Source organism: Mirounga leonina, unplaced genomic scaffold (genome assembly GCF_011800145.1).
Source record: "Mirounga leonina isolate KUSES-001 unplaced genomic scaffold, KU_Mleo_1.0 Mir_101664, whole genome shotgun sequence".
NCBI lineage: Eukaryota > Metazoa > Chordata > Mammalia > Carnivora > Phocidae > Mirounga > Mirounga leonina.
The window spans coordinates 18,783,293-18,802,661 of record NW_023270175.1 but is presented as its reverse complement, the minus strand read 5'-3'; the positions used below and the strand labels follow the sequence as shown (position 1 = coordinate 18,802,661).

General features: G+C 38.6%; 1 pseudogene; it reads left to right on the top strand.

Annotated features, from left to right (window-relative positions):
- Positions 1-1,449: 1,449 nt before the first annotated feature.
- On the top strand, positions 1,450-2,397 carry LOC118011099 (annotated as a pseudogene).
- Positions 2,398-19,369: the final 16,972 nt, after the last annotated feature.

Below are 19,369 nucleotides of genomic sequence, written 5' to 3'. Positions count from 1 at the left end.
ATTCATGGAGGAGAGATTATAGGAATGTCCTGGACATTCCTAAACCATTGATAAAAGAAAAACATATGGATACTTAATACATAAAAATATAGTAACCACATAATAATTAAAAATAATATTCAGTAATGCCCACTGAAATGAACGAATAGCAAAATACAGCCTAAGAATGTAAAACAAATATATCCCACACTCCTTCAAAAACAAAGGCTTTTTTGTTGTTGTTCTGTTGGTTGTTTTTACAAAATGTATGTGTGTATGTATTCTTACAGAAAACCTGACAAATATAGAAAAGCCCAAAGAAAATAAAAATCACCTGTCACACCATCAACACGAATGTCACTCCTTTGGTGAGAGCAGAAAAACTCAGAATCAGAGAAGATCCAGGAAGGTCTTTCCAGCCTCAGGATCCGCTGATGCCAATTCACCAACCACTTCAAAATTCACAGGCCACACCTCTTTCTAGGTTCTCAAATATCTCTACTGTTGCCTGATTCTTGGCACCACTGCATTTATCACCAGGCCAGTAGTGATCAGTAAACAAGGATACAAGAAGGCTATGACTGTAATCTAAAACTTTTTGTTCCTCCAACATTACAGCTAGATAGGATCTTGGAAGTTCATGTAGTCCTACCCACCATGCCTGTCCTTTTTTGTTCAGGAGGAAATAGGCATGGAGAGGTTAAGTGATTTGCCCAGGTGTCACAGCTGAGCAGAATTGAAACCCAATCTTCCAATTGCCTGGCCAAGGCTCTATCCAAGTGAATACATGGTGAATGAATCTCTCCAAGTGATGGGGCTACAGTTAGTATGTGGTTAAACTATTAATGAGCCTGAAAGACAGACCACAGTGGATCTGTACGACCAGACAAAAGCATCTAGGCAAACTTTTGGCTTGTAACAGGTAATTGCATGGGCTCTCAAGAGACAAGTTACACATATATGTTAAGAAAAAAAAAAGAAGAAGAAGAAGAAGAAGGAGAAGGAGAAGGAGAAGGAGAAGAAGAAGAAGAAAGAAGAAGAAGAAGAAGAAGAAGAAGAAGAAGAAGAAGAAGAAGAAGAAGAAGAAGAAGAAGAAGAAGAAGGTGGTAGCGGGAGGGGAAGAATGAAGCGGGGGAAATAGGAGGGGTAGATGAACCATGAGAGACGATGGACTTTGAAAAACAAACAAGGTTCTAGAGGGGAGGGGGGTGGGAGGATGGGTTAGCCTGGTGGTGGGTATTGAGGAGGGCACATTCTGCATGGAGCACTGGGTGTTGTGCACAAACAATGAATCATGGAACACTTCATCTAAAACTAATGATGTAATGTATGGGGATTAACATAAGAATAAAAAAAAAGAGAGAGACTAGTTACACATAGATCATGTGGTCAAATGAAGGCGTGTGCCCTGGGCCAACTGATCATAGGGGCAATGTGTGAGCCCCACATTCCGTGAAGATGTGAGCTTAGAGAACTATGAGGAGTTTGAGGGGTCTCAAGGACAAAACAAGTTGGGAGGTGTGCAGGACCTAGAAGAATATCTTAGAATGAAGCTGAGTCTTACCAAGGTAGTTAGTTAATGGCTGTTGCCTAGGAAAAATAAAAACCCTGGGCAAAACAGGGGACCACACCATGGACATTCCAACCTGCCTTCTGTACACAAAGACCAGCTCTGCCCCACACCTGACCCATCAGACACTGCATAGTCTCCATGAAGTTCCTGCCATGGCTCACCTTATACTGTCCTCATTGGCAGAACAACATGAAGCCTTGGCACAATATAAGGAAGGAATTGGAAAGTTTATAGGCATGCTAGAATCACTCTTGTACTGTTCCCTGCATGATCCCATCAGCCCCTGCCCAATTGGTTATGTAAAAAACAAGTCTGTGTCTGTGTGGGGTATTGGGGGATAAGTGGAGATGGCTGCTTCCAAGTTCATGGCAATTCAGCAGGCCCTTCAGCCAGACTGATTCCAGTGTCTCTTGGAGAGGCACTGTGCAAGCAACTTCCACTAAAAGAGCCAGAAAGCCTGTTGATCAATTGCTTCTATTCCTGGGTAATCATCTACAGCTACAGGAAGAATCAGACGTCCTTCAAAAAGTACCAACATTGGAGTGATTGGAGATGGAGAGGTGATGGAGGAGGGGCTGAGGTCAGCATGGGAGATTGCCAAGCAGCCCATAGGTGGCTTCCTTCTGGATGGCTTTCAAGGGAATCCAGCAACCCTGGAAACTAGACTGTACTTGCTGTCATCAGTCACTACAGAGCTGCCAGAGGACAAATCAAGGCTCATTTTGGAGTCAGACAGCCAGATGAGGTGCTCGAGTGTATTGAAAGGGGAGTGGACTTATTTGAGAGTATTTTCCCCTTATCAAGCGACAGAGCGGGGATTTGCCCTGACTTTCAGCTTTCAGTAACTGTTTTAAATCTCTTTAAAAGTTTAAAATTTTTATGTTAGAGATTTGAGAGACAACCCTTATTCATTGAAGACTCCATTCTTTATGTGTATAACATTTGTAATAACTCCACCTTCATTTAAGAATGATGTGAAAAAAAAGAATGATGTAAAAATACTCTTAATGGCTATATATTTCTGTATGATAATGTTATAAATTAGAAAGATTTCTTTTAGCAGCAACATATGGAGACATATAAAGTTATAGATGGATATAGATAAAATTTGCTAATAGAAGACACTAGCAAAATTGCTACATTTACACTAAGGATGGAGATAGTTCTTAGAGGGAAATTATCAGAAATACTAAGAACCTTGTGCCATGGCAAAGACTCAAGACACTGAGAATCTGGGCAGACTATCTCTGGGAGCAAATAGGAAGGTAAGGGCCTTTCCCTGGACAGAGAGTCTGACAGTTGGGAAATATTGTAGATTCTGATTATGTATATATCTAATTGAATGGATAAAAGTTTCTAGTAAACCACTTAGAATAATTTTAAGGATTGCTTTTGCATTGGAGTTCTATCTGACTACATATCAAGACAGTTGGTTGGAACTTTTCTGTCCTGTGTAGATGACACCTTTATCTTCAACAGTAAGTGAGCCAGTGGAGAGTTGATAAAATAACCATAGATTTCTCCCTTCATATCTGTCTGTGATTTTCTGGGTTTGGTAGGTAGGAAAGAGGGAGGGACAATAAAGTACTTGCTGAGCCAAGTTACAAACTTCCACTTTTATAGTTATCACTGTTACTAGCTTTAGAGTGAAACTGTCTGCCATAGACTTCAGCTAAGAAACTGGTTTTGTGTTTGAAATTTAACTGCAGTGCAGTACCAAATTAAGTTGTGTATGTCTGTTCTGTTGGTGATGGTAGGATTAGTGGTCAAAGGAAGGGAACAACAAAAGGAGGAACCAGCAAGGAGTTGCACTTGCCACTACAATGTGCACTAGGCTCTGATAAGACAATTTAAATAATGTCCTGTGAACACAATGAAGACTGCACCTACCACTGACCTGCAGAGCAAATGAGGAAGAAGTCTATGGTGTCTCCATTAACTTTTGAGCATTGTTAGTAAAACAAAATGTGGCTGAATTTGTAACTCTAAACTCACTGATAATATAGAGACTTATCAAATGCCAAAGATGACCAAACAACAACTAGAACCCCAAAATCTTTTGCACAACATATATATATATACACTTACCCCTGACACTAGAATAAAAAGTCAAATTTACCCTACTGAAAGTGTAGTGGGAGAGCTGCCTTTGAGGAAATATTTGTGGTCCTATTTCCTTAGAGCCACTGCAAAGTTTCTGATAACATAGCTCTCAATATAGTTAAGGGCAATGATTTTACATTAGAACTATAGGGTTGAAAAGGTCTTAAGGTTCATTACTCCAGTCCCACTCAGATTGAGCTCTCAGATCATCCTCTAAACAATCAAGAAAATCCTTTTCCTTTCAAAGAAGGTAACATTTTAGTTTTTAACTTAGTATGCTATTCTTACAGCATCTAAATGCTGTGATTTTTATAACATGTTAAAATACCTCATCATAGATAGTGTGATATTATGTATATGTTACCCAGGTTATACTTTAATTTGGGGGGGGCAATTGATTTTCAAATTAAAAATCTACAATGATCAGATTAGGGCAGGGCTAATCCACACTCCATGGGTTGTCAAGTAGCTTCTCTCAGAAAGGGTAGACTCCAGAGCCAGATTTTTCAAGTGCTTCTGTTATTCTATTTCTGTCAACACCTGAGGCTTTTGCTAGTTATCATACAGAATGTCAGAAATAGTCCTCTATTAGTGAAATTCATTGTTTGTTAATTACCATGATGGATTATTAGAAATGGGCTCTTGCTAGAGAAATGAAAGGTATTCAAGATACAGCTATAAATATTGGCTAAAATATTTTAGCATTTTTCTTCAGATCTGATGAGTGTTTTAGAATCCAGTGAGGCATTCCTTTGGCTCCCCATTTGAGCCACTGTTCTAGGTTCTAGAGAATATCTTGTTGCCTATGTCGACTATAGACAAAACCTTATACCTCTGGAATAGTGAGTGTTGTATCTACCTTCAGTTTCCTTTCATGCAAGGTAGTGGTAAGAGCACCTAAAATGATAGAGAGCTAAGCCTTTACAGAGCTTACAGAACAGATTTATGATCAGTTTCTCCCTGCTTGATAAGGAATGTTTAATTAATATATATGTGGCCGAATTTGATCTTATACTGGCTTCCATTATAACCTGGTAGTGAGGTTTGAAGAAAGTAAGTAAACCTCACTCACCTCAAACTTCTTTATGACAACCCTTACCTAAAGAAAAGAACCTAAGAGTTGTGCATGATCAAATTGGCTTAGATCAGTTTGCAACAAAAACTTTTTTCTGTAGCTGAGTTGAGTAATAGCTCTGTAAAGCAAAAACTTCACAAAGAAAGGAGACATGAGTCCCAGGTAGGTGTTTTACTTCTGATCCCAGTCTCTTTTTTTGACATTTGTTGAGTTAATGCCTTTAGGGCTAGCCTGTCAGAGGAATATCAAAGCTCAGGTTCTTATAAGAAGTGAAAAAAAAATTCTGCCTTGCTGTGTAAGGATTAAATGGAGGTTTTTATTTTATTTTTGTTGTTGTTGTTTTAGTCCAGGAATGTGTTAAATATCAGATTTTCTAGTGCTTTGTTCTTCTCTCTGATATAAAACAGGAAAAGAATATTCATAAAAAGAAAGAAAACTGTTATCTGCCTTTGGCTTCTAGGAGAAAAGTGTGTATGTGGAGGGAGAGGATGGAAGGAAGACTAAACAAAGAAAGACCTGAGGAGTGAGAATTATCTTCTTCATAGACCTACTGCAGGGCCATTACCTGGTTTGCAAAGTATAAAAGAATGGCTTATCAGAGAAGAAGCTCATACTCTTATTTGACTCTCTCTCTCTCTGGAGTTCATAGGGGTCAGATTGAAAAACAACTCAATCAATAACAAGGGACTGCTAGATCAAGTTAATCTGGAATATACCCAGACCAAAGCTTCAGAAACAAACTTAAGAAAAGCAGGTGTCCAGGAATTTTAAGAAAAATCTTGTAGATCCTGAAAAAAAAACAGTTAATTCAATGAAAAGTAAGAGGTAAAAAAAAAAAAAAGAAAAGAAAGAAAGAAAGAAAGAAAGAGGAATCCTCCAGGCTTGCTCATCTCTGTTTCTGAATAAAGACACACTCTCCCTTGCAAGTCCAAATCTGGACTCAAACCTCTCTATGAATAATTGCCTGATTAGCATTGACTTATTGCTGCCTCTCTCCTTTATTCCCCACTACCACCATGTTCAATTCTTTGTATTTTAGACTCTTAAGCCCTTGTATTTGCATTTCCTTTCAGCTGTATTAGTTTACATTTGTTAGTATACAAGTATGAAAAGTTAAACTTTCCAAATATTGTCAATTTTTCTCCCCAAATAAACAGTGGACCACCACCTCTGAATACTATATTGTTTCTATTTTATTATGGAAGAATCTATAACAGTCTCTAATTTTACTGCTTTAGAATAGAATGGCAGGATATTAACTATTATTTAGGTAGCCCAGGGTAGAAAATTTTACTCTGAGAGTAATTAAGAACAAAACTAGAGAAAAAGAAGAGGCAGTGACTTTGAATTGTAGCTCTCTAATCTCCAAGTGGCTTTTTTGTTTCCCTGCCCCATGTGGAAGTTAAAACAAACAAACAAACCAACAAATAAACAAAAAAGAGGAGAATGGAAGAGAAGGAAGATAAAGAAAGGGAGAGGGGGAGGGACAGAGGGAGGGAGGGTGAGAGGGGTGGGTAGAACAAATTGGTGCTGGTTTGCTTGACACCAGTGAGAGTAGGAGACTCCTATGTGGAACATTTCTGCACAACTTTTGAAGGGATTGGTAGATAAGTAAGGACTAAGTATAACTCTCATGGAACAATCCCATTTTGGAACAGCTTGTTCAAAGGCATTATCTATGTGTAAACCCATGAAATATGTTATTGATACATGCACTATTTGTCCCAGTTGGGAATCTCCAATTTTAATGAGGATCCTATCCTCCCCATCTGCCCTTTAAGCCCTCCTAATCCATGTTCTGAACAGCCTGGTTCTCCCGCCTTTACATATGCTGACTCTTATTTGACAATTCAAATAACTTTCCTCTGGGCACTATCTCCATCCACCCTTCATCTTATGCTTCAACTTTATAACACTGGTAAATATAGTATCCTTTTCTCCCATATTAGTTGTTAACGGAGATAAACTTATGTCCTTATTTTAAGAATATCCCATTTTATAATTTTCATACATAATAATTCTCATATATAAATAATATTTTCATAATACTTATAAATCAAAGGTGAGGTCAGTCCATGGTGTCATTGGGTGGTGGATGAGGGAGCATCTTTCTGTCTCTCATTTTGTCATTTTTTAAAAAAGATTTTATTTATTTATTTGAAAGAAAGGGAGAGTGTGAGGACAAGCACAGGGGGAGGAGCAGAGGGAGATGATCAAGCAGACTCTGTGCTGAGCATGAAGCCTGACACAGGGCTCCATCTCATAACCCTTAGATCATGACCTGAGCTGAAATCAAGATTCAGATGCTTAACTGCTTAACTGACTGAGCCACCCAGGTGACCCTCATTTTATTCTTGATAACAAAGGTGCTTTGTGCCCTTGCCATAGTGTGAGCTGACTGATTATAGTAGAAGAAGAAGACTCCTATAGGTTCCCTACTAAGCTGATTTGAGTTCTGTTCCTCAACCATTGCTTCCAATGATGAAGAAAGGGAAATGGTAAGAGGCTCTATGTGCAATTCCTTGTCATATCATTGTGAGACTTAAACTGTTTGTTGATTATATTGTTAGGTCACAGGTGAGAATCTTGGTATGAACAAAATAGTTGTCTGAAAATAAACTTTATAGTCAAGCTATATTATTAGAAAGATTTCTGAAATTATTAACATGATCCCTACAGAAGGAGAGAAGATGCCAAAATGAAAGAAAGTCCTATTTTCTACTTGCAAGGAATGCTGGTTACATGCAAAACAACGGAATATTTGAGGGCATAATTTATTGGAAATGTAAATATATCAACATTATAGTCTCAATGCTATTGATGCTTACTTATTGCACATCTGTTTTATGCTTATTTTAACTGCATGTTGCTCCCTGGTACATTATTATTTTATTGTTTATATATAGATAACAGCCTGTGTTTGTAGCATATCAATCCATTTGCTTTTCATATTTTTGGAGTTGCATTGTGTCACAATATCTTATCAGATCAACAGTTAATATTTATTAACTTGGATCTTCACATTTGCAACCATTTATACAGATTCTGCAGAAGGTTACTTTCTCTTTATATATGGGAAAATAAAAAGATTTTCTAAGAAAATGAATACAGTAACAAAGATTAGAAAGTGATTATTTATACTGCTTAGTAAAGTGTTTCTTTGGAAATTTTTTGAAGTACTTATTTTCAATCAAAACTTTGTGTACCTCTCATAATGAATTTTTATCTGCACATTAAAGGGAGTTTCCTAGGAAATATCTATGTGATATTGCTATAGGCTCATCTATGTTATTGTGTTTATTTGAAATAATAGTGTTGCATTTCTCTCAAAATATTTTGTTAATGCACATTGACCATTCAAGTTTATTTTACTATAGTGAGCTACATTGTAAAGAATAATTGATCAGGAGTCAGATAGCCTGTATTCTAGTCATAGTTGTGACTATTAACAACTACATGACTTTAGGCAAGTCATGTAACATCACTAGTACGTTTTCTATTTTGAAGGAATGAAGAAGTCCTCCTTTGACTCTAAAATGCAATGACTGTAAAAGTTACTTGACTTAATCAAGATTTGTGTGTATATAATATTTTATATATAGCAAATATATTAACATATTAAACAAAACCCTTCTCTGAGGACTTGTTCCACTGTTAAATGTCCATTAGCTGATTGGATTAGAGATGGACACCTGGCCCAAGGTATCTAATATTCTATCACTCTCTTTCTCCCTCTCCTTTCCCCTCCTCTCCCCTCCTCTCCTTTCCCTTCCCACATTTCATTTCTTTCATAAATATATATATATATAAAACTTGGACCTGAGGCAAGGGGACAAAAATGCCACTTAGAGATTAGAGAGCTACAACTCAAAGTCACTGGCTCTTGTTTAATCTCAGTTTTGTTCCTAATTACTCTCAGAGTAAAATTATCTCTTTAGCCTATTTAAGTAATCTTAATTAATTTCTGATATTCTTTTTCAAAGCAGTAAAATCTTGGTACCCAAGATAATGAGAACTTTGCCTTAGAATTTAGAATTGAAGCACTGAGAATAAAACAATTAAGCAAAGTGTGCTTAAAGAAAAAGATCATATGAAATTTTGGCCAGAGTCAACTCCAGAACAAGTCTAATTACCATAGTGAGGCTGGAAATATGGAAGATTAGAGATCCATGAGTAAAAAGAGAAAATAAGTCTGTGAAGAAAAATAGGAGAATGAAGCATATGCACAGATAGAAATAGAGATGAGGGAATATATGAATCATGAGAGATAAGAAAAGTAGTTTCAGTTCCTGATCTTCCAGTTTCATTCCCACCTGGCCAAATAGCATTTTGGTTCAATCCTTGGATGTCCATAAGATTCCCTGTTATATCCATACAATAAAACTATCTTGACTCATTCTACTCTTACAAGAAGATTATAAAATTAATCACCAATTAAGTTTTATTTAATGTTATGTGTTAGTAATATACTAAATGCCATGGGAGAATCAAACTAAAAATGAAGTTTAAGACATGGTCCTTTTAAACAGAATCTTGGAGATGGTTTTGGAGATGAAAAAACACACTTAAAAAGAGTGAATGGGGGGGAGGAGCAAGATGGCAGAGGAGTAGGAGACCTAAATTTTGTCTGGTCCCAGGAACTCAGCTATATAGGGATCAAACCATTTGAACTCAACAGGAGATTGAAGAAAAGAATAGCAGCAACTCTCTGAACAGAAAAGAGACCACTTTTTGGATGGTAGGACATGTAGAAAAGTGAATCTGAGGCGATATTCAGGAAGATAGATGGGGGGAGGGAGCCTCCATCAGCCACTACTGGCAAGTGATAGAGTAGCAGAGCACAAAATCAGAACTTTTAGAAGTCAGCTCTGCTGAGGGACATCGCTCCAGTGGCTAAGTGGGGGGTGGAACCCTCACTGGGACAGTGTGGTCTCAGGATCCTCAGGGTCACAGAAAGACTGAGGGTGCCTGAGTGAGGCAGAGCTCCCACGTATCAGAGCAGGGAAGCCGGCTGCAAAGACAGAGCCGGGAAGTGGGCTCTCAGCTCGGGGTTGCCATAAACCATGATCCACAGCAGAGTCAGGCCACTGCTTTTCCAGCAGGGACCCAACAAGTGGCAGATCCAGGGAGACTCCTCTTCCTCCCCCTTGAGGAGCTGCACGGGAGTGCACCACAGGAATCTGCTGGGTTTGGAGACTCCACACAGGGTCATGTGCCAGAGATAGAAATGCTTGGTCACAGACCAGGTGGACACAGAGTGCAGCCAGAGACCAGGGAGAGAGGAGTGATTGACTGCTTTAATCTGGGGGCTCACTGAGGCGTGGGGCCCCGAGTTCTCGGTTCCACTGGGGCAGAGATTGGAAGGCCACCATTTTCACTCTCATCCTCCAAAGCTGTACAGAAAGCTTGCAGGGAGCAAAAGCTCCCAAGAGCAAACCTGAGCAGATTACTTAGCCCAGCAAGTGTGGGGCAATTCCTCCTCAGGCAAAGACATTTGAGAACCACGGCAACAGGCCCCTCCCCCAGAAGATCAGCAAGAACAGCCAGCCAAGACCAAGTTTACCACTCAATGAGAATGGCAGAATGCCAGCACTAAGAGAATATAGCACATAGAATTCATGGCTTCCCCCCCCCTTTTTTTTTTTGAATTTTTCTTTTTCCCTTTTTCAACCACCATCTTATCAATCCCTTTTTTCTTTTTCTTAAATTTTCTTATGTTATGTTAGTCACCATACAATACATCATTGGTTTTTGATGTGGTGATCCACGATCCATTGTTTTTGTATAACACCCAGTGCTTTATGCAGTACATGCCCTCCTTAATACCCATCATTGGGCTAACAAATCCCCCCTCCCCCCCCCCCCCCAAAACCCCCTCTGTTTCTCAGAGTCCACCCTCCCCCCTGGGTTTCCCCTCCCCCCCCAGTCCCCCCCCCCCCCATTTTCCTCTTCCTTCTCCTAATGTCCTCCATGCTATTCCTTATGTTCCACAAATAAGTGAAACCATATGATAATTGACTTTCTCTGCTTGACTTATTTCACTTAACATAATCTCCTCCAGTCCCATCCATGTTGATGTAAAAGTTGGGTATTCATCCTTTCTGATGACTGAGTAATATTCCATTGTATATATGTATCACATCTTCTTTATCCATTCATCTGTTGAAGGGCATCTCAGCTCTATCCACAGTTTGGCTATTGTGGACATTGCTGCTATGAACATTGGGGTGCATATGGTTCCTCAAAAATTTAAAAATAGAGCTACCCTATGACCCAGAAATTGCACTACTGGGTATTTACCCCAAAGACACAGATGTAATGAAAAGAAGGGCCATATGCACCTTAATCCCTTTTTAAAAAATCTTTTTTAATTTTCATTTTTAGAGTCATATTCTATCCCTTCATAGTAGTTAACCTTATTTTTGGTATATATATATAAGTTGTTCTCTCTAAAATTGTGAGATACAGTTTATTCTAAAAGACCAAAATATACCCTAAATCTCTAGTGTACGGCTTTGTCCTAGTCTCCTGCCTGATCACATTCTCTCCCTTATTTTTTTTTTTAATTTCTCTTCTTTCTTTTTTTAACCAACTTCTTATCTTATCAATTCCTTTTATAAAATCTTTTATAATTTTCATCTTTACAGTCATATTCCATCCCTTCCTCGTATCTACCCTTATTTTTGTACATATATAAGCTTTTCTTTCTTTAAAATTTTGGGAGGCAGTTTCTTCTAACAGACCAAAATACACCCAAAATCTAGTATGTGGCACTGATCTATGCACCAGCCTGATCATATTTGATCATACTCTTTTTTCTTTTTCTTTTTCTTTTTCTTTTTTCTTTCTTTCCCTTTCTTTTCCTCCGGATTCAGGATTCTTCTGATTTGTTTAGTGTATATTTTTCTGGGGTTGTTACCCTGTTAGCATTTTGTTCTCTCATTTCTCCTCTGGACAAAATGACAAGACAGAAAAAAATCACCTCAAAAAAAAGAATAAGAGGCAGAACTGACTGCCAGGGACCTAACCAATATGGACATTAGGAAGATGTCAGAACTAGAGTTCAGAATAATGGTTATAAAGATACTAGCTGGGCTTGAAAAAAAGCATGGAAGATATTAGAGAAACCTTTTCTGGAGAAATAAAAGAACTAAAATCTAACCAAGTTGAAATCAAAAGGCTATTAATGAGGTGCAGTCAAAAATGGAGGTTCTGACTTCTAGGATAAATGAGGCAGAAGAGAGAATTAGTGATATAGAAGACCAACTGATGGAAAATAAAGAAGCTGAGAAAAAGAGAGATAAACAACTACTGGATCATGAGGGTAGAATTTGAGAGAAAAGCAATACCATAAGACTAAACAATATTAGAATAATTGGGATCCCAGAAGAAGAAAGAAAGAGAGGGGCAGAAGGTATATGGGAGCAAATTATAGCAGAGAACTTCCCTAACTTGGGGAAGGAAACAGGCATCAAAATCCAGGAGGCACAGAGAACCCCCCTCAAAATCAATAAAAATAGTTCAACACCCCAATATCTAATAGTAAAACTTAGGAGTCTCAGAGACAAAGAGAAAATCCTGAAAGCAGCTCAGGATAAGAGATCTATAACCTACAATGGTAGAAACATTAGACTGGCAACAGACCTATCCACAGAGACCTGGCAGGCCAGAAAGGACTGGCAGGATATATTCAGAGCACTAAATGAGAAAAATATGCAGCCAAGAATACTATATCCAGCTAGGCTGTCACTGAGAATAGAAGGAGAGATAAAAACCTTCCAGGACAAACAAAAACTAAAGGAATTTGCAAACACAAAACCAGCTCTACAAGAGATATTGACAGGGGTCTTCTAAGCAAAGAGAGAGCCTAAAAGCAACATAGACCAGAAAGGAACAGAGACAGTAAGCAGTAACAGTCACTTTACAGGCAATACAATGGCACTAAATTCATATCTTTCAATAGTTACCCTGAATGTAAATGGGTTAAATGCCCCAATCAAAAGACACAGGCTATCAGCTTGGATAAAAAAAAAACAAGACCCATCAATATGCTGTCTGCAAGAGACTCATTTTAGACACAAAGACACCTCCAGATTGAAAGTGAGGGGGTGGAAAACCATTTACCATGCTAATGAACACCAAAAGAAAGCTGGGGTGGCAATCCTTATATCAGACAAATTAGATTTTAAACCAAAGACTATAATAGGAGATGAGGAAGGACACTATATCCTGCTTAAAGGGTCTATCCAGCAAGAAGATCTAACAATTGTAAATATCTATACCCCTAACATCAGAGCAGCCAATTATATAAGACAATTAATAACAAAATCAAAGAAACACATCGACAACAATACAATAATAGTAAGGGCCTTTAACACCCACCTCACTGAAATGGACAGATCATCTAAGCAAAAGATCAAAAGGAAATAAATACTTTAAATGACACACTGGAGAGACGGACTTCACACATATATTCAGAACATTCCATCCCAAAGCAACAGAATACACATTCTTCTCTAGTGTCCATGGAACATTCTCCAGAATAGATCACATCCTAGGTCACAAATCAGGTCTCAACTGGTACCAAAAGACTGGGATCATTCCCTGCCTATTTTCAGACCACAATGCTTTGAAACTAGAACTCAATCACAAGAGGAAAGTCGGAAAGAACTCAAATACATAGAGGCTAAAGAGCATCCTACTAAAGAATGAATGGGTCAACCAGGAAATTAAAGAAGAATTTAAAAAAATAATGGAAACAAATGAAAATGAAAAGACAACTGTTCAAAATCTTTAGGATTCAGCAAAGGCAGTCCTAAGAGGAACATGTATAGCAATACAAGCCTTTCTCAAGAAACAAAAAAGGTCTCAAATACACAACCTAACCTTTCACCTAAAGAAGCTGGAGAAAGAACAACAAATAAAGCCTAAGTACAGCAGGAGAAGAGAAATAATAAAGATCAGAGCAAAAATCAATGGAATAGAAACCAAAAGAACAATAGAAGATATCAACAACACTATGAGGTGGTTCTTTGAAAGAATGAATAAGATTGATAAACCCCTGGCCAGAATTATCAAAAAGAAAAGAGAAAGGACCCAAATAAATAAAATCATGAATGAAAGAGGAGAGATCACAACTAACACCAAAGAAATACAAACAATTATAAGAACATATTATGACAACTATATGGCAGCAAATTAGATAATCTGGAAGAAATGGATGCATTCCTAGAGATGTATCAACTACCAAAACTGAACCAGGAAGAAATAGAAAACCTGAACAGACCTATAACCACTAAGGAATTTGAAGCAGTAATAAAAAATCTCCCAACATACAAGAGCCCAGAGCCACATGGCTTCCCAGGGGAATTCTACCAAACATTTAAAAAAGAATTAAAACCTATTCTTCTGAAACTGTTCCAAAAAATAGAAATGGAAGGAAAACGTCCAAACTCGTTTTATAAAGCCACCATTACCTTGATCCCAAAACCAGACAAAGACCCCATCAAAAAGGAGAATTACAGACCAATATCACTGATGAACATGGATGCAAAAATTCTCACCAAAGTACTAGCCAATAGGATAGAACAGTACATTAAAAGGATTATTCTCCACGACCAAGTGGGATTTATCCCTGGGCTGCAAGTTTGGTTCAACATCCACAAATCAATCAATATGATACAATACATTAATAAAAGAAAGAACAAGAACCATATAATCCTCTCAATAGATACAGAAAAAGCATTTGACAAAGTACAGCATCCTTTCTTGATCAAACTCTTCAGAGTATAGGGATAGAGTGCACATACCTCAATATCATAAAAACCATCTGTGAAAAACCCACAGTGAATATCATTCTCAAATGGGAAAAAGTGAGTTTTTCTACAAGGTCAGGAACATGGCAGAGATGTTCACTATCACCACTGCTATTCAACATAGTGCTAGAAGTCCTAGCCACAGCAATCAGACAACAAAAAAAATAAAGGGCATCCAAATCGGCAAAGAAGTCAAACTCTCACTCTTTGCAGGTGATATGATACTTTATGTGGAAAACCCAAAAGACTCCACCCCAAAACTGCTAGAACTCATACAGAAATTCAGTAAAGTGGCAGGATATAAAATCAATGCACAGAAATCAGATGCATTTATATACACCAACAACAAGACAGAAGAAAGACAAAATAAGGAGCCCATCCCATTTACAACTGCACCCAAAACCATTAGATACCTAGGAATAAATCTAACCAAAGAGGCAAAGAATCTCTACTCAGAAAACTATAGAATACTCATGAAAGAAATTGAGGAAGACACAAAGAAATGGAAAAAAAATTCCTTGCTCATGGATTGGAAGAACAAATATTGTGAAGATGTCAGTGCTACCTAGAGCAATCTACACATTCAGTGCAATCCCTATCAAAATACCATCCACTTTTTTCAAAGAAATGGAACAAATAATCCTAAAATTTGTATGGAACCAGAAAAGACCTCGAATAGCCAGAGGAATGTTGAAAAAGAAAAGTAAAGCTGGTGGCATCACAATTCCGTACTTCAAGTTCTATTAGAAAGCTGTAATCAACCAGACAGTATGGTACTGGCACAAAAACAGACACATAGGTCAATGGAACAGAATAGAGAGCCCAGAAATGGACCCTCAATTCTATGGTCAACTAATCTTCGACAAAGCAGGAAAGAATGTCCAATGGAAAAAAGACAGTCTCTTCAACAAATGTTTCTGGGAAAATTGGACAGCCATATGCAGAAGAATGAAACTGGACAGTTTCCTTACACTACACACAAAAATAGACTCAAAATGGTTGAAAGACCTCAATGTGAGACAGGAGTCCCATCAAAATCCTTAAGAACACTGGCAGCAACCTCTTCAACCTCAGGTGCAGCAACTTCTTCCTAGAAACATTGCGAAAAGCAAGGGAAGCAAGGGCAAAAACGAACTATTGGGACTTCATCAAGATAAAAAGCTTTTGCACAGCAAAGGAAACAGTCAACAAAACCAAAAGACAACCAACAGAATGGGAGAAGATATTTGCAAATGACATATTAGATAAAGGGCTAGTATCCAAAATCTATAAAGAACTTATCAAACTCAACATTGGGGTTTGTGCACCCCGATGTTTATTGCAGCAATGTCCACAATAGCCAAACTATGGAAAGAGCCAAGATGTCCATCGACAGATGAATGGATAAAGAAGAATTGGTATGTATATACATTGGAATATTATGCAGCCATCAAAAGGAATGTGATCTTGCCATTTGCAACAACATGGGTGGAACTGGAGGGTATTATGCTGAGCGAAATAAGTCAATCAGGGAAAGACATGTATCATATGATCTCACTGATATGAGGAATTTTTTTTTGTAAGATTTTATTTATTTATTTGACAGAGAGAGACACAGTGAGAGAGGGAACACAAGCAGGGGGAGTGGGAGAGGGAGAAGCAGGCCTCCCACTGAGCAGGGAGCCCGATGCGGGGCTCGATCCCAGGACCCTGGGATCGTGACCTGAGCCGAAGGCAGACGCTTAACGACTGAGCCACCCAGGCGCCCCATGATATGAGGAATTCTTAATCTCAGGAAACAAACTGAGGGTTGCTGGAGTGGTGGGGGTGGAAGGCATGGGGTGGCTGGGTGATAGACATTGGGGACGCTATGTGCTATGGTGAGCACTGTGAATTGTGTAAGACTGTTGAATAACATGCCTGTACTCTGAAACAAATAATACATTATATATTAAAAAAAGAAGTTAGTAGGAAGGGAAAAATGACAGGGGGGAAATTGGAGGGGGAGACTATTGACTCTGAGAAACAAACTGAGGGTTCTAGAGGAGGGTGGTGGGGGGATGGGTTAGCCTGGTGATGGGTATTAAAGAGGGCACATATTGAATGGAACACTGGGTGTTATACACAAACAATGAATCATGGAACAGTACATGAAAAGCTAATTATGTATGGTGATTAACATAATAAAATTAAAAAAACAGAGTGAATGATATTTGCCAATATTTTGTTTAGATCTCTGAAAATATGTAAACAGATAAAGCTATAGTAATACTAAACACATATTCAGCCATTATAACCTATATGTACTTATAATTGTTATGCTGTGAATGAGGATAATTTATACAAGCATGTGTACAGGATGATATATTGGTTGTAAATTGTTCTGGAGGTGGTGTTGCTGGAATATTAGCTGTCCTCTCTTTTCATGCATAATTTAGCTGCTAGAATCAGTTCTTAAGGGAAGAAATCATACGTTCTTTCAATCCTAGCACTCCTACTTCATATAGAAGTCAAGAGGTTAAGTTAATTTCTTTTCATGATCTAAGCGATATACATTATGAGTAGGGAAACCTGAATTGACCCTATATTGATATGAGAAATATTTTCAGATAGTGTCTTTTCTAAACTACTTTTGTAAATTATATATTGTTTGTTTTCTGTAGCCACTGAAGTTTCAACAGTTTGCTTAGTGGTCAGCTAATGATTGGATAGAGATTGCCCTAAAAGTCTGGAACCAGTGAGTCTCCCAGTCTTTACCAACAGTATGTGTGTGTGTTGGGGCACACTTTTAACACTTAGGCAGGCAGTTTACAACTCTGCCTTAGCCTTCACTTCCTGATTGTGCAGAGTCTCAAGATCAGCCTGCAGTGAGAGCATAGGACCTTCTTCAGTTCTTCTTGGGAATGTGTACAGCCTTAAGCATGTGTGTAGCCTTCTTTGTGCCCAGAAATATGTCTGGGCTTTTAAAAATCCCTGTGTACATCTTATTCCCTAACTTATCTTTTTAAGCTTTTGGGTTAGGCTAGTATTTCCTCCATTTCTTATTTACTACCTTGGGCAGCAGAGATGTTCAACAATTACCTCTGATGATGATTTTTTTTAAAGATTTTATTTATTTATTTGAAAGAGGGAGAGAGAGAGCACAGGTAGGTAGACAGGCAGGCAGTGGGAGAGGGAGAAGCAGGCTCCCCACTGAGCACAGAGCCTGATGCAGGGCTCGATCCCAGGATGCTGGGATCATGACCTGAGCTGAAGGCAGACGCTTAACTGACTTAGATACCCAGGCGCCCCTACCTCTGATGATGTATTCCAACAAAATCTCCCAGGAAAAAGGCTATTCACACTGGGTTTCAAATCAAGTCAAATAAAGGCAGAATTGTGAGTGGTGTCTTTTAGAGAACCTCCAAATCAAATGACAATTATCTGGGAATTTGTCTTTGAAGGAAAATCTAACCCATTCTATTCCCTCCAGTTGTTGCCAAGTTGCTGGTTTTCACCATGATTGTACCTATTGTTTTCAAGGCTACCATGGGTTTCAGGAAAGGTTTATAAGAATAAGGCCATTTGGGGGCACCTGGTCGGCTCAATCACTTGAGCAACTGACTCTTGATTTCAGCTCAGGTCATGATCTTGGGGTCATGGGATTGAGCCCCGCATCAGGCTCCATGCTCAGGGGTGTCTGCTTGATATTCTTTCCCTCTGCTCCCGCCCCCTGTTCACACACACTTTCTCTCTCTCTAAAGTAGATAAAAAGTCTTTTAAAAGAAATTTAAAAAAGAATCAGGTCATTTTATTATTTTTTAATTAGAGAGAGAACGAGAGCATGCAGGCACATGAGGGGGAGAAGGGGCAGAGGGAGAGGAAGAGAGAGAATCTAAAACAGGCTCCATGTTCAGCTCAGAGCCCAAGGAAGGCTCGATCTCACAACCCTGAGAGCATGACCTGAGCCAAAATCAAGCGATGGATGCTTCCACATTAGTGAATTGCTGTATGTGTTCTAGTAATTTGGGGGTGGATTCTTCTGGGTTTTCACATAAAGTATCATGTAATCTGTGAAGAGAGAGAGTTTGACTTCTTCTTTGCCAATTTGAATACATTTTATTTCTTTTTGTTGTCTGATTGCTGTTGCTAGGACTTCCAGTACTATGTTGAACAATAGTGGCGAGAGTGGGCATCCTTGACGTGTTCTTGATCTTAAGGGAAAGGCTCTCAGCTTTTCTCCATTGAGGATGATATTTGCTGTGGGTTTTTCATAGATGGTTTTTATGAACTTGAGGAATATTCCCTTTGTCCCTATACTCTGAAGGGTTTTAATTAGGAAAGGATGCTGTATTTTGTCAAATGCTTTTTCTGCATCAATTGAGAGGACCATATGGTTCTTCTCTCTCCTCTTATTAATGTGTTCTATTGCATTGATTGAGTTGCGAATGTTGATCCACACTAGCATCCTGGGGATAAATCCCACTTGGTCACGGTGGATGATCCTTTTAATGTATTGTTAGATTCTGTTAGCTAGGATTTTGTTGAGAATTTTGGAATCCATATTCATCAGGGATATTGGTCCGAAATTCTCCTTTTTGATGGGGTCTTTGCCAGGTTTGGGGATTAAGGTAATGCTGGCCTCATAGAATGAGTCTGGAAGCTTTCCTTCTGTTTCTATTTTTTGAAACAGCTTCAGGAAAATAGGTATTATTTCTTCTTTGAATGGTTGGTAGAATCCCCCAGGGAATCCATCAGGCCCTGGAGTCTTGTTTTTTTGGGAGGTTTTGGATCACTGCTTCAATCTCATTACCGGTTATTAGCCTATTCAGGTTGCCAATTTCTTCCCGTTTCAGTCTTGGGAGT